Consider the following 12,800-nt stretch of genomic DNA (forward strand, 5'->3'; position numbering starts at 1 on the left):
ACCCCCAATTCCCTCATGAAATTAATAGACAGAACCTGGGATTTGGAGTCAAACAGATCTGGATTCAAAACCTTGCTCTGCCTTTTTCTCATACCATAATCCTAGACAAATGGCTTGAACTCCTATCTGAACTTTTTCCTCGAGAAAATGAGGTGGCAATGCCAAGCTCCAGGTGTCCTGGGGTGAGAATTAGGAAGGAGGGTAGAGGAAGTGCAGGGACAGGGCCTGATAGGTGGGTCACTTTTGGGACCTGGCGACCACCTGCCTGAGGGCTCTGCCAAGGGCCACCTCCTCCAGGAAGCCTGCCTGGCGCCCATCCCACCTGCAGAGCCGCCCTCTTCTCTGTGCCACCACCGCCCGCATGGCTCTCGCCTAGTTCAGCGCTGTCTTGACCGTGCCTCTCCCCTTCCTGCCTCGCCACTCAGAACGGCCGACACGATCGAGTCCTTGAAACTTTCTGACACCAGGCGAAGTACCTGCTCCTTGCTCCCTCTCGTGATCCTCAAATCTATGCTGGTACCCGCCTTTAGGGCTTTCTGGTGCCTCAGCCATAAAGAATCCTCCTGCCATGCAAGAGATGCAAGAGACTCTAGTTCGATCCCTAGGTTGGGAAGATCCCCTGGAGGAGGAAATGGCAACCCACTCCAGTATTCTTGCCTGAAAAGTCCCATGGACAGAGGGGCCTGGTGGACTACAGCCCCTGGGGTCGCTGCGACTGAACACACACCACCTTTCACAGAAGAGTTCTGCCGGCCGGTCAAGGCAGCGTGACCTCCAGCTGAGCGGCCTGCAGGTTCCCAGCCTGGCTGCCAGCTGCCCTCACCCAGGTCTTCATCCCCGAGTGCACAGGGCCTGGAACCCACCCCACCAGCCCCCATAATGTGCCAGGGAGCGGCCAGCATCTCCAGGCCTCGGAGTTCACTAACATGATCGAGTGGCCCGTGGGCCCCAGTCGCCTAAGGGGACAGCCCGTGTTTAACAACATGTCCCCAGTCTGTGGCTAAATGGACAAAAGAGCCTTTGGCGAGTCTTCTGTAGAGCTAGTTGACCTAAAGATGGGTCCTCTTTGTCCCTGGGTGTGTCCTTAACACTGCCCTGGTTTTTTGTCGAAAATGCCTTTTCTTACTAAAAAGGTGCTGATAATAACCGACCACAGCTGTGTTTTGACTTGGCGGCCCCACGGCCGTCCCCCAAACCGGGTACAACGTGGGTCTGTGAGCCCGAGGTCCGCCAGCGTGCTCTGTTCGCCGATAAACGCGCAGCATGCTGCGAAGGCCTCCTGGCCCCTGTCCTCTGGCCCGGCTCTCTCCTCCAGACTGCCTTCTGATGCTTATTTTCCCATCAACACTTCGGCTTGTGTTGAGACTTGCAGCCGGGAATATAAAATCCTACACAAGGGCCTGATTTTGATCTCTGACATGTAGGCGGCGCCCTCGGGAGCCTGCCGGCATCACACCCACTCGGGGCCCCAGCTCACCTGTCACCTGCTACCCTCGGGTGGGGGCCAGGCCTGGGGAAGAGCGCTCCCTCTGCCTGGGAGCCTGAGGTGTGCAGGGCCCGACTTTCATGGGAGGCAGGAGGGAAACTAAGATCTACACTCTGGAACACTCTAGAAGGAGCCAGGGGCCTGCCGCAGACAGCGTGGGACCGGCCTCCTGGCAGATGGGGCCCTTCGGTGGCTGGCAGGAGAGACACTGGGGGCTGTAGACCCATTGTTTCTTTTCTCTAAGTTGAAGCACGTTAGATTAAACCAACTTTCTGGGCAAGCGTTAGTGCTAAGTTTAGTTTCAAAATGGTCCCTCCCCGCAGGGAGATCTAGGGATCGCTAAGTACATGCCAAGGACTGAGATGGCCCCTTCCAAGAGAGATGCCAGCTTCACCACCCGGGGACCCCAGCCCTGACTTCCTCCAGGAAAGCAAGGCGGGCTGTACCCCCTTGTTCCTGACTCCCCGCCTCCAGCTTACAACAGAGAAGAATCCCTCAGTTAGACGCCTCTGATCTTGACTTCTGTCCTTACATGTGCCTCCCCCACCCCAAGGTCAAGGCCCGGCCTTTCCAGATTGGCAAAGGCCCTCAGGGCAAAACGGCTGCAGAGCCATCGCCCCGTTCCTGCTCCCTGCGTCCCCAGACTTAGCCTCTGGTGGTTCCCTGCTACCTCAGCCACACTTAGAGGCCTGTAACATAATTTTTAAATAACTCCTTTATCCAAAACATTTACTTGCTTCCGGAGAGAGTCAGTGGAAAGAATCTGGCCCACTATTACTAGACACAGAAGCTTAAACCCTGTTTCAGTCCTTGATATTTATTTGTCTTCTGGCTCAGCTGTTAAACAGCTTGAAGACTGCACCTTGGGCTCCTCGTGTTCCCAGCTCACCTGGCACAGTGGAGGTGGTGACTATTCGGGGATTTTGAGCATGTCCCTGAAGGGTGCTGTTGGTCCAAAGGAAAGCTGGTAGGTAACTTCAGGTGCCCGGAGTTCCCTCCTGGCTCGGCTGCCTGGAGAGGGCGTTGGCGAGGTCACCCACCTACCTCTCTGAGCCTCGTACCTGGGAACCACAGGCCTGGGCGCGGTCGGGCTCACGTGCGCTCACTGTTTCCACTGTGCCTACCCCTCCCCTCCCGGGCTCTGTGACCTTGGGCAGCCCGACCAACCGCCCTGCGTCTGTTCCGGAACTGCGTCTGTTCCCAACCGTAAACGGAGAGGCCGGGCTGGCTGATCTCAGACGCCCCCTGCCAGCTTGAGACTCTGCGTCTTGCTTAGGGGGTGTGACTGTGACGTACCCCAGGAGCCAGCTGCCAGGGCCCACGAGGGAAGCATTTTTTTCCTGCCTCGTTGGGGGAAAAGCAGACACATGACTCTTCCAGCTGATCTCTTGCGTGAATTGAGATCAGCGTCTCGTGCTCTGCTTTGGAAAGGCGTTGGGGACCAGCCTCCCTGGTCTGCGCCCTGGGGGAAATCGGCTGCTTCTTTGGGCTGGAACCTTCCAGGCTAAGGCTGGTCCGCTGAAAGTCCCGCAGCCCTGCTCCTGCATATGCCCAGCAGGCAGACTGTGCCGAGTCCCGTCCCAAGGCCGCAGCAGGGAGGGGACATGCCCCAGGCTTCTGCTTCCTCTTCCGGGGACTGCTCCTCTGCTGCCTGCTGCTTCGGTCTAAAAATACGCTCTGCCTACTTGTTAGGACCCAGTAGGAGTGATAGACGCTGCCAACGAGAGGAAGAAGTTAGGGGATGGGGCACACTTTGGGAAATTCCCAGGACGGCAGGAGCCTGGGCTGGGTGCCCCTGGCATCCTCCACTCACGTTAGGGAAACAGAAGGCTGCTGCCCAGAGGGACCCAGGGCTCCCTACCCCGTCGCTCCTGCCCCGATTAGGAAGGGAGCCCCGCTCGGCAGGACCAGAGGTCCACCTGGAAGTTTCTGGACCCGGGGGGTTCCTTCAGGGCAGGACCCTATGGGATCCTTGCTGAGTCTCCTGGGCCCAGGGCCAGGCCCCGAAAGGGAGGCTCAGGCAGCCATGGGGGTGACATGGGGCTGGCCCCCGAGGGGGCTCTCCCTGTCTCCATCATCCATTTTGTTCAGGGAGCAAAGCCAAGCGGAGAGTCTGAGTGCTAATCCCAGCTCTGCTGGGTGAACTTGGCCAGTTGCCTCACCTCTCAGCTCCTCAGTTTCTTCATGGGGGTGGGATTTAAGGCTGCCCTTGGAGGGTCACTGTCAAGGTCGGCCTGATGAAGGGTGTCCTGGCCCCTGACTCCACCCCCAACTCTGCTGGCCCCGCCCTTTCCTCCTGGCCCTCAAGTCTCACTCCCCTTACCCTCCAGCGCCAGGCTCCGCCCTGCCTGCACAGCCGCTCCCCAGCCCATATTTCTGCCCTGCTGGCAGCCGGACAGGCCTGGGCACAGCCCTTGGGCCTGATACTTGGGGTCAGCCAAGGTCACACGCCCACCTCTTTCTCTAGCCTCTCTGCTTGCAATCCACCACATCCCCTGTGCTTTTGCTTCTGCAGGGCATCTCCTTTTCCTTCTTCTGTTTTTCCTGGCACCACCTCTTCCAGGAAGACCTCCCAGATGGCCCCTCTCTGGGCTGTGTTCCTCTGCTGATCTGTCTGTGTTATACTGGTCTCTTTACTAGTCCATCTCCCTCACTAGATTGGAAGCTTCTTGGGGATTAGGATCTTACCTGAGATTATTAATAATAATAATGACAGAAATGATGAACTTTTTAAAAAAGTTTGTACCTTTTAAAAAAGATTGTACATCGTGCATGTTCAGATTTAACAATGCCCAGCTACTTTGTGCCGAAAAATTTCACTAGTGATTGCTTTCTTCATACTGCAGTTATTTTATAGTGAAGTTTATCACATGTCTTATAATTTCACTTGTTTTTTATGACACATATGATAATGCTTATGTTTGAATAAATGACTTCCTTTTAACATAGTAATTTTTGACTGTGATAAAATATACCTCACATGGGCTTCCCAGGTGGCTCAGCCCATCCAGTATTCTTACCTGGAAAATCCCATGGACAGAGGAGCTTGGCAGTCCATGGGGCTGCAAGAGTGGGACATGACTTAGCAACTAAACACCAAAAGGCATAACACAGGGATTTCCCAGGTGGTCCAGTGGCTAAGACTCAGAGCTCCCAGCGCAGGGGCCCGGGTTCAAGCCCTGGTCAGGAAAGTAGATCCCACATGCCGCAACGAAGACCCAGCACAGCCAAATAAATGAGTATTACAAAATGCATGCGTGACATAAAACGTACCATTTTGAAGCATCTGGTTCACTGGCATTAAGGACAGTCGCTTTGTTTGCTTCCACCACCAGCATCCAGAACTTTCCCATCTTTTGAAACTGGAACTTTGGTCATCCCATGCAACTGCGGCCCCCCACTTCTTGTTCCGGGTGTTTAGTTGCTGTTAAGGAGATTTGGGGAACATCTAGTGAAATCAGAATGAGGTCTGTTCCACAGATAGTGTTGACTTCCTGATTTTAATCTTTGTACGGTGCTTGTGTAAGATAGTGATTTTTAAACATTTTGGTTTTATGATTCCTTCATCCTCTTAAAAGCTATTGAGAACTCCAAAACATTTTGTCTCTGAGGGCTATATTTGTCAGTATTTCTGGTGTTAGAAAATACAACTGAAAAAAACTTTAAGTATTTATTAATTCATATAAAAATAACAATAATAAGCCCTTCGTATCTTAACATATAGAACACTTTTATGAAAATGATTATAATTTTCAAAGCCTTACCCCCAAATTTTGAAAAACATTTTTTCAAATCTTCTTAATGTCTGGTTTAATAGAAGGTAGCTGGATTCTCGTGTCTGCTTTGTCCTCTTTGTGTTTTTGGATGATTCCTAGTTTTGAAAAATTAACTTTAAGTATAGTTGATTTATAATGTTGTGTTAATTTCTGTTGCACAGCAAGATGATTGAGTTACATATACACACACATTCCTTTTATCAGTCTTTGCCATATGGTTTATCACAAAGTACTGAATATAGTTCCCCGCGCTCCACGGCAGGACCTCGCTGCTCATCCTCACGTCTGCTTCTGCTTCTCTTGCAATCTGTCGTTTTTGTCGACCTCAGTGAAGAAAATCTAGCAGGTGGAAGAAGGAGTGCAATTTAATAGTCATTGTGGATATTCTTTGCCACTGCCCCCAGAATTCAACAAACGGATGTTTCCCTTTCTCTCCTTTTTTTGATGTAACGCTTTATTGCAGTATAATTCACATGCCATAAAATTCACGCTCCTAAAGGCTCATGGTTTTAGTGCCTCCTCGCTCCCGGCTCTTCCGGGACGAGAAGGCATTTGAAGGAGTGTGCTCAGCCCAGGGGAAATCAGGCCCTCCCCACCACACACACACCTGAGGGAAGACAGCACGGAGGGGCGCTGCCAGGAAGGCAGGGGCGTCTGGGAGCATCCTCCAGACCCGCAGACAGGCTGCCTCTGAATCCTTCTCCCCTCCCGCCGGAGGCCACACGGGACGAGGAGTTTCAGCAGCTTTGACCCTGACCATGGAAGAAAAAGCCTCCCCATTCCTGGCATGGTAGGGCTGATTTTGGGTCCACTAGGAGGGGGATAGACAAAGCCTCTAAGAAAGGAGGGAAGAATTCATGAACTGCCGTTAAGTGAGATGAGAGAAGGCCGTGGAGGTCAAGAGCCCAGCCATCGTACGAGCCTCCTGTGGCCGCTGAAACAAGTGACCACGAGAGTAATGGCTGAAAAACGACCAGGGGGCTCCCAGGAGGCCTGGTGGTTAAGGTTCTGTGCTCCCAATGCAGGGGGCCTGGGCTCGATCCCTGGTCAGGGAGCCAGAGCCTACACACCGCAATGAAGACCTGGCACAGCCAAATAAATCGAAATGAATAAAGCAACCCAAGTCTCTTCTCTTGCAGGTCCTGAAGTCAGAGTCTCATGTGGGTCTCACGGTGCTCAGGACAGGTGAGGGCAGGGCTCAGCTTCCCCTGGAGGCTCCAAGAAAGAACCCATCTCCTGGCCTTTGCTGGCTTCCAGAGGCGCCCACGTGCCTTGGCCCATGGGCCCTTTTCCCACGTCCAAGCCAGCAGCTCCGCATCTCCTGATCTCTCTCTGACTCTGACCTCTTCCTTCCTCTCCTGACCCTTGTGATGACGTTGGACCTTCGGGGGAAATCGAGGACCATCTCCCCATCTCAAGATTCTTAACTAATCCCGTCTGCAGAGGCCCTTTTACCATAGAAGGCAGCTATTGGGACTTCCCTGGTGGCCCAGTGACTAAGACTCTGCACTCCCGGTGCAGGGGGCCCAGGTCCGAGTCCCTGGTCAGGGAACTAGAGCCCACATGCCTCATCTGAGCGTTCGCATGCTATGACTGAAGATCCCTCGTGAGGCATCTAAGACACGGGGCAGCTGAATACGTGAAAAAAAACATTTAAGAAAACGGAGGAAGACGTTCACAGGTTCCGGGTATCAGGACGTGACCATCCTAGAGGGGCGTTACTGTGTCCCCACGGGGCTCGAGAGCGTGGCCACTGGAGCAGACAGGCTCCGGGGCCTCAGACAAGTCATTTCACCTCTGCGTGCTTCAGTTTCCACATCTGTAGAGAGAAGACAGCGACAGCCCTACCCCGTTAGGCCCACCGCTATTTCCACAAGCCCTTCTGGCAGATGCAGAGGGCTGTGGGCAGTGGCCATGTTTCCAGAACCTTCCTTGGCCATGGCCCAGGTAACTGGGGAGGGGCTGCTCACTGAGCTCACCATCCGTCTGTCCCTCGCCCCCTCCAAGGGCAGTTCCGGTGGCACCCACACACACACACTCGAAAGCCCCCCAGACACGCCTGGGAGGGGCCAGGAGGGCAGGGAGGCGGTGGTGGCGGCCGCCACGGCCACACACGGCTTTTTCCTGCATTTAACCGGATTACAGGACTTGAGCTTCCTTCCGTGTTAGGTCCTCCCAAGCCCCTGGGAAGTCGCGGGCGCTGAGCCTACACTTGTTGGATTGTGAGTCATGCATTGGCCGAGGGGTGGAGAAGAGATGGAATCAGAATTTCGGCCCTGGCCCCCTCAAAGCCTTCATTTTTCTGTGAACATATAGTGCAGAGGGTACTTATTTCAGAACAATAAAGGGATCATGACCTTGACAGCGAATCCCTCCCCTTGGCTCGGAGGGAACACAGCCAGCCCCTCAGCCCGGGGTGAGAGTCCTCCCCCTGAGCCCCTCCCCGGAGTGCCTCCGGGGAGCTGCCCTTGGAAGTCGGGAGCTGCACAGAGCAATGGAATCCAACCTTGAGCTGAGCGTGTTCTGCCCACAGGGGAGCATCGGGAGCTCCCTGAGCCCAGGACGCCTCCTCCTCACCACCCAGCAGAGGAGAAAGGTGAGGGTGTGCCCACCCCCGGGCTCTGCACAGCTGAGTCACGGGAGGCGTGGAGTCACCTGCCAGCCATCTTGAGCTCACACACATGTGCAAGACCAAGCGCACGTGTGTGTGTGTGCTTGTGTATGGGTGTGCGCACCAGCAGGTTTGCAATTATGTCTGCGTGTGTGTGCATGTGTAACTGTGCACTTTCGCGTGCCACCTGAGTATGTACATGAATACACGTGTGTGCATGCCTGTGCACACACACGAGTACACGCTCGTGCGTGTACGTGTGTGCATCTGGGTGCACAGGTCTCTGTGTGCATGCTTGCCTGTGAGCGTGTGCCTGCGTGGGTGAGCATGGACATGTCTGTGTGCTCACATCTGTGTACAAGTGTGCATCCACTTCTGCGTGTGGGGGCCTGTTTTTGTGTGTTCAAGTCTCTGTGTGCACACACACGTGAGTGTTGCATTTTCTCCCTTGGGTGATTCAGACGGCCGTGGAGATCTGACATAGCAATGAAGGTGGCCGCCAAGACAGATCCAGGGAAAGGCGCGGGCCAGGCCCCGCCCGATGCCTATCCACCGTGGGCTCGGCAAAGCCAAGGGCTCAGGCAGGATGCTCCCAGGGCCGAACTGCCAGCACCTTCGACCAGCTGCGTTGCTTACTTCTCAACCTCGCCCACCTGAGGGCATCTTGCCATGTATTTCAGTTTCAAGCACGATCCGAGGGCCAGCTGCCGCCCATCCTGGGGGAACATCGTCTTCTTTTGGCACGTGCCCACCTGCTCCAGGCCGGCCTCTGGGGACCCCTCCCCAGGCTCTGGGGGGCTGCTATTTAAGACCCCCACAGTCGTATGAACAGGGTTGGTCTCTCAATCATTGGCTTCACGGGGAACAAAGGCAGAATTGTGACGGCTGTGGGAAAGGGCAGCAGTTTTGCAGCACAAAGAATTTATTTTTTCTTTCCCTGATCTGAGCCCTATTGGGGCCCACGGGCTGCCTGGGAATTCGGAAGCAGCTTCTGGGAGAAAGCTGGGCAGGCGGTGTGGGTGGCCGGCTGCTCAGGGTGCCTGCTGGCCCCCCAGTGCCTCCAGGGCGTCTATTCTGCCCCTGGAGTCCCGCCCACGGCCCTCCGGCGTGTTGGGGACACACTTGGGCACTCCTGCCCCTCTCTGATGCCGCAGCCCCTCCAGCCCTCCTCGGCCTGGACTGCACCCAAAGCATGTCTCCCGCTGCTCCCCGCTCTGCCCAGGCCGTCCTCCCCCTCCTCCTCCTAGTGGATCACCTCCCACCCCATCCCCATCCCACCCCCATCCCATCCCGCCCACCCCATCCCCATCCCATCCCCATCCCATCCTGCCATCTGGCTCCACGGACCCCACAGGAGGCAATGCCTCCCGGTCTGTCCCCAACCGGGTCTGCCCCCCAGGTGCCTCGCAGGAACCCCCGAATTGCTCTGAAGTCTGACCCCCTCCATGGTCCCCGTCTTGACCGATGGGGCTACTAGACAGCCAGTCTGTCTGAGCCAGCTGTCGGGGCTGGGCTGCACACCACGTGGACCCCCGCCCCTCCAACCCATCACCAGCTCCAGCCAAGGCTCCTGAGAGCTCTCTCCTATCTCGCCCACCATCCTCCACTTTCCTCACCTCCCCCACCTCCCTCACTCACCCACTAAAACCCTTGAAGTCTCCTTGTGGCCTTCGAGGACCCAAGGGTGCCCCAGGCCCTTTGCAGCTCACCCAGACACTTCTTGCCTCCAGGTTCTGCTCCCTCTAGAGGCTCTCTCCCCTGTGAACACCAAGCTTCCCTCCCCAGCCCCACGCCTACCTACCCCTTCCCTTGTCAGGGCTCCTCATCCCTGAAGACTTGGGTTAGTGGTCACGTCATCTCCAGGAAGCCTTCCCAACCCCCAAGCTGGTGAGCGCATGCCTCCCACAGCCCTTGCTCTTGATTCACCCTTGATGGAGGAACCCCCTTCGTGAGGGGGTGGGCTGGGATATGGAGGCATCCCTGCAGCCCAAGTGAGAGGCTGTGTAGGTGGGGGATGTCACCTTGGCACCCGCAGACCTGTACCTGACCTTCCCGATTGGGGCGTGACCTCAGGGATGGCCTGTGAGACAGGGCCCCGTGCCCCCAGTAGGGGCAGGGCCGTGTGAGTGATGGGAGTGGGCAGGGCCAGCAGATGCTTCAAGCCCCATCTCTGTGACCTTGGGTTGACCTTGCCCAGCCTCTGTGTCCTGCCTGCGAACCGGGGACCACAGAAGGGCCTGAGATTAGAGCCAGACCTGCAGGGAGGCCCGGGGCCCTGAACCCACAGAGCTCAGCTGGGCGGTCAGAAGCCTGGCCTGAGGAGGGGTTCCAGGGACAGAGGGAATGTGGGGTCAGGCGATATGGCGGCCACCTGGCGGTCCGCCCTTGGGAAGGTCGCCAGCCTCCCGAGCAGACCGCCCTTCGGAGGCCCCACAGCTCGCCTGGGTCCTGCCTGTGTTCCCAGGCCCTGGGTCACGGCCGGGCTGCCCAACTGCCTTGGGAGCTGACCTGGGCTGACTGTGGCGCTCGGCCAAGCCGTGTCTCTGCATTTAGCACCAGAGCTGAGTCGTTTAAAGCGGGGTGGGGGAGCGGGCACCTCCTGTCCTCTGCCTGCACCGATGGAGGAGACGGGGGGCACTTCTCCACCGCCAGGGCCCCTCCAGTTGCTGACCACCGGCCCCCGCCCTGGCCAAGAGCCCTTCCAGCTCTGACAGGCTCTGGCAGGAGTCTTTTCTTTTTTATATATGATTTTTGTTTATTCATTTCTGGCTGTGCTGAGTCTTCGCTGCTGGGCAGCCCTTTCTCTGGCTGCAGGGGCTTCTCTAGCTGGGGTTCATGGGCTCTAGGGCGCGTGGGCTTCAGGGGCTGCAGCTCCGGGCTTGGTAGTCGTGGGGCCCGGGCTCAGTCGCTCTGCAGCACGTGGGACCTTCCCAGATCACAAATCAAACCCCTGTCTCAGGCATCAGCTGGCAGATTCATTACCACTGAGCCATCAGGGAAGCCCTGGTCAGGAGTCTTGGGGCTGGCGCCAGCTCGGGGTGAGAAAACGGCCCTCAGGGATCACGTGGGTGGCTGGGGGCGGCCGGCCTGGACTGGCTCCTTTGCTCCCGGTCCTCAGTTTCCCCGCCGGCCCCTCAGCACCACGTGAGTGAGCGGCCCTGCAGTAGGCTGGAGGTCGTGCTGCAGTGAGCGCCCCATGGGGGGTGAGCAGGTGGGTGCCCCTGGGCCTCTGCCCAGCCTGGTTTGCGTATCAAGGTTGAACCTTCTGCTGCCCGCCCTGCCCCCCTCCCCAGACAGGGCACTCACTCAGTCGTGGCCTGGAGGGTGGCTGTGCCACGCTGCCCCTGGGGCCCTGGGGGACCCTGGTGAAGGTGCCTGTCTGCAGCGAACCGCTTGCCCTGGCCAGAAGCAGGCTGGGTGGCAGGCCCAGGGCCCAGGTCACGCAGGGCAGCTCAGGCTGTGGGTGAGACAGGCCTCCAGGCCCCCGTGGGCCGCAGGACTCTTGGTTCCTGGCCTGAAGAATGGGCGGATACGAGCAGTGCCCACCTGGCAGCTGCCAGAGGTGCCCCCGGGGGTCCCGTGGAGCCCCGAGTGGCCAGAGAGAAGCAGACAACCAGCACCGTGCCTCCCCCACCCTCCCAGAGGTTATGGCCAGGGCAAAGCTGGCCTGGCCTCCAGGGCGCTGCTCCCTGGCCCCTGGCCACTGCGCGGGGCTGAGCGCTCTGATGGGCGCAGGGGCACAGACAGGAAGTTCCCGTATCCTCGAAGGTCAAGGTCACTCACTGCAAGGGCCCTCACGAAGCCCGTGTCCTCCCGGCACTGATCTCAGTGTCGGTCCCAGGAGCAGCAGCTCGGCTCTGCCCACCAAGCCACTGCTGCCCCCGACCCCCGCAGGGCCGGCTCCACCCGGGCCAGGGAGCACACACAGCCAGGGCTCGATGAGCCTTTGTGACTCACTGCTGGGGAAGGGGAGACAGCTTCCCATGGCGCAGGGATGGGGAGGGCAAGGCCTGGCCTTTTCCGCCTTTGCGGTGGAGCCGGCTGGAGGAGCGGGGCACAGGGAGGAAGGCAGTCCACAGAAACGGGGCCGAGCCCTGGGGATGCCCTTTGAACCAGCCCTGCCTGACGCTGGTCCAGTTCTGGGATTTTTTCTTACATAAGGTGGTAAGTCCCTCTCTGGGCCTAAGCTGGTTTGGCGTGGGTTTCTGTCACCTGCAATTAAATCTTCCGGATTAATTCTGAGACTGACTCTAGAGAGGACCTGCCCTTTTGGACACAAGAGGCCCCGGCTCCCACAGGGAGTCCATGGCCCGTCCACCCCAGCGGCATACCACAAGGCAACTCCCACAGGCCCGCACAGCACGCACAGCGAGTCCCCTACATACGGACCTTCCAACTGTGAACGTGCGTCTGTGCGCACACTTCCGTCCGGCGTGAGGGAAACAGCAGCTCGCCCTCCGTCTCCTGTTGCTGACGGCCCTTCAGCTCCAGCATCTCCCACATCCTCTCCCTGCTCTGGTCAGCAACTCCTTTTGCCTGCTCACTTGATGCCAGTCCCTGCACGCCAGCTGTTGTACTGGATGCTGTACTTTTCAGGGGACTGTACTATGAGATTAAAAGCTGTTTTTGTTTTGTTTTGCTTTTATGTCTAATTTGTGTGACAAGCATTATAAACCTATTACAGTAGAGTATTCTGGAGTACGAAAGGGCAGCTCACTCCAGCGTTCTTGCCGGGATGATCCCATGGACGGAGGAGCCTGGCGGGATCTCAAAGAGTCAGACACGACTGAGTGACTGAGCGTGCTCACGCACGGCACAGTCCTGGATACCTGATTGTGTTAGTGGGGTACCTAAGCTAATTTTGTTGGACTTTCAAGCCAACTGGACTCAGAATGGAGCTTGTTTGTATATAGATTACTGCACAGTC

The sequence above is a fragment of the Bos mutus genome, chromosome 5 (assembly GCF_027580195.1).
Source record: "Bos mutus isolate GX-2022 chromosome 5, NWIPB_WYAK_1.1, whole genome shotgun sequence".
Lineage (NCBI taxonomy): Eukaryota > Metazoa > Chordata > Mammalia > Artiodactyla > Bovidae > Bos > Bos mutus.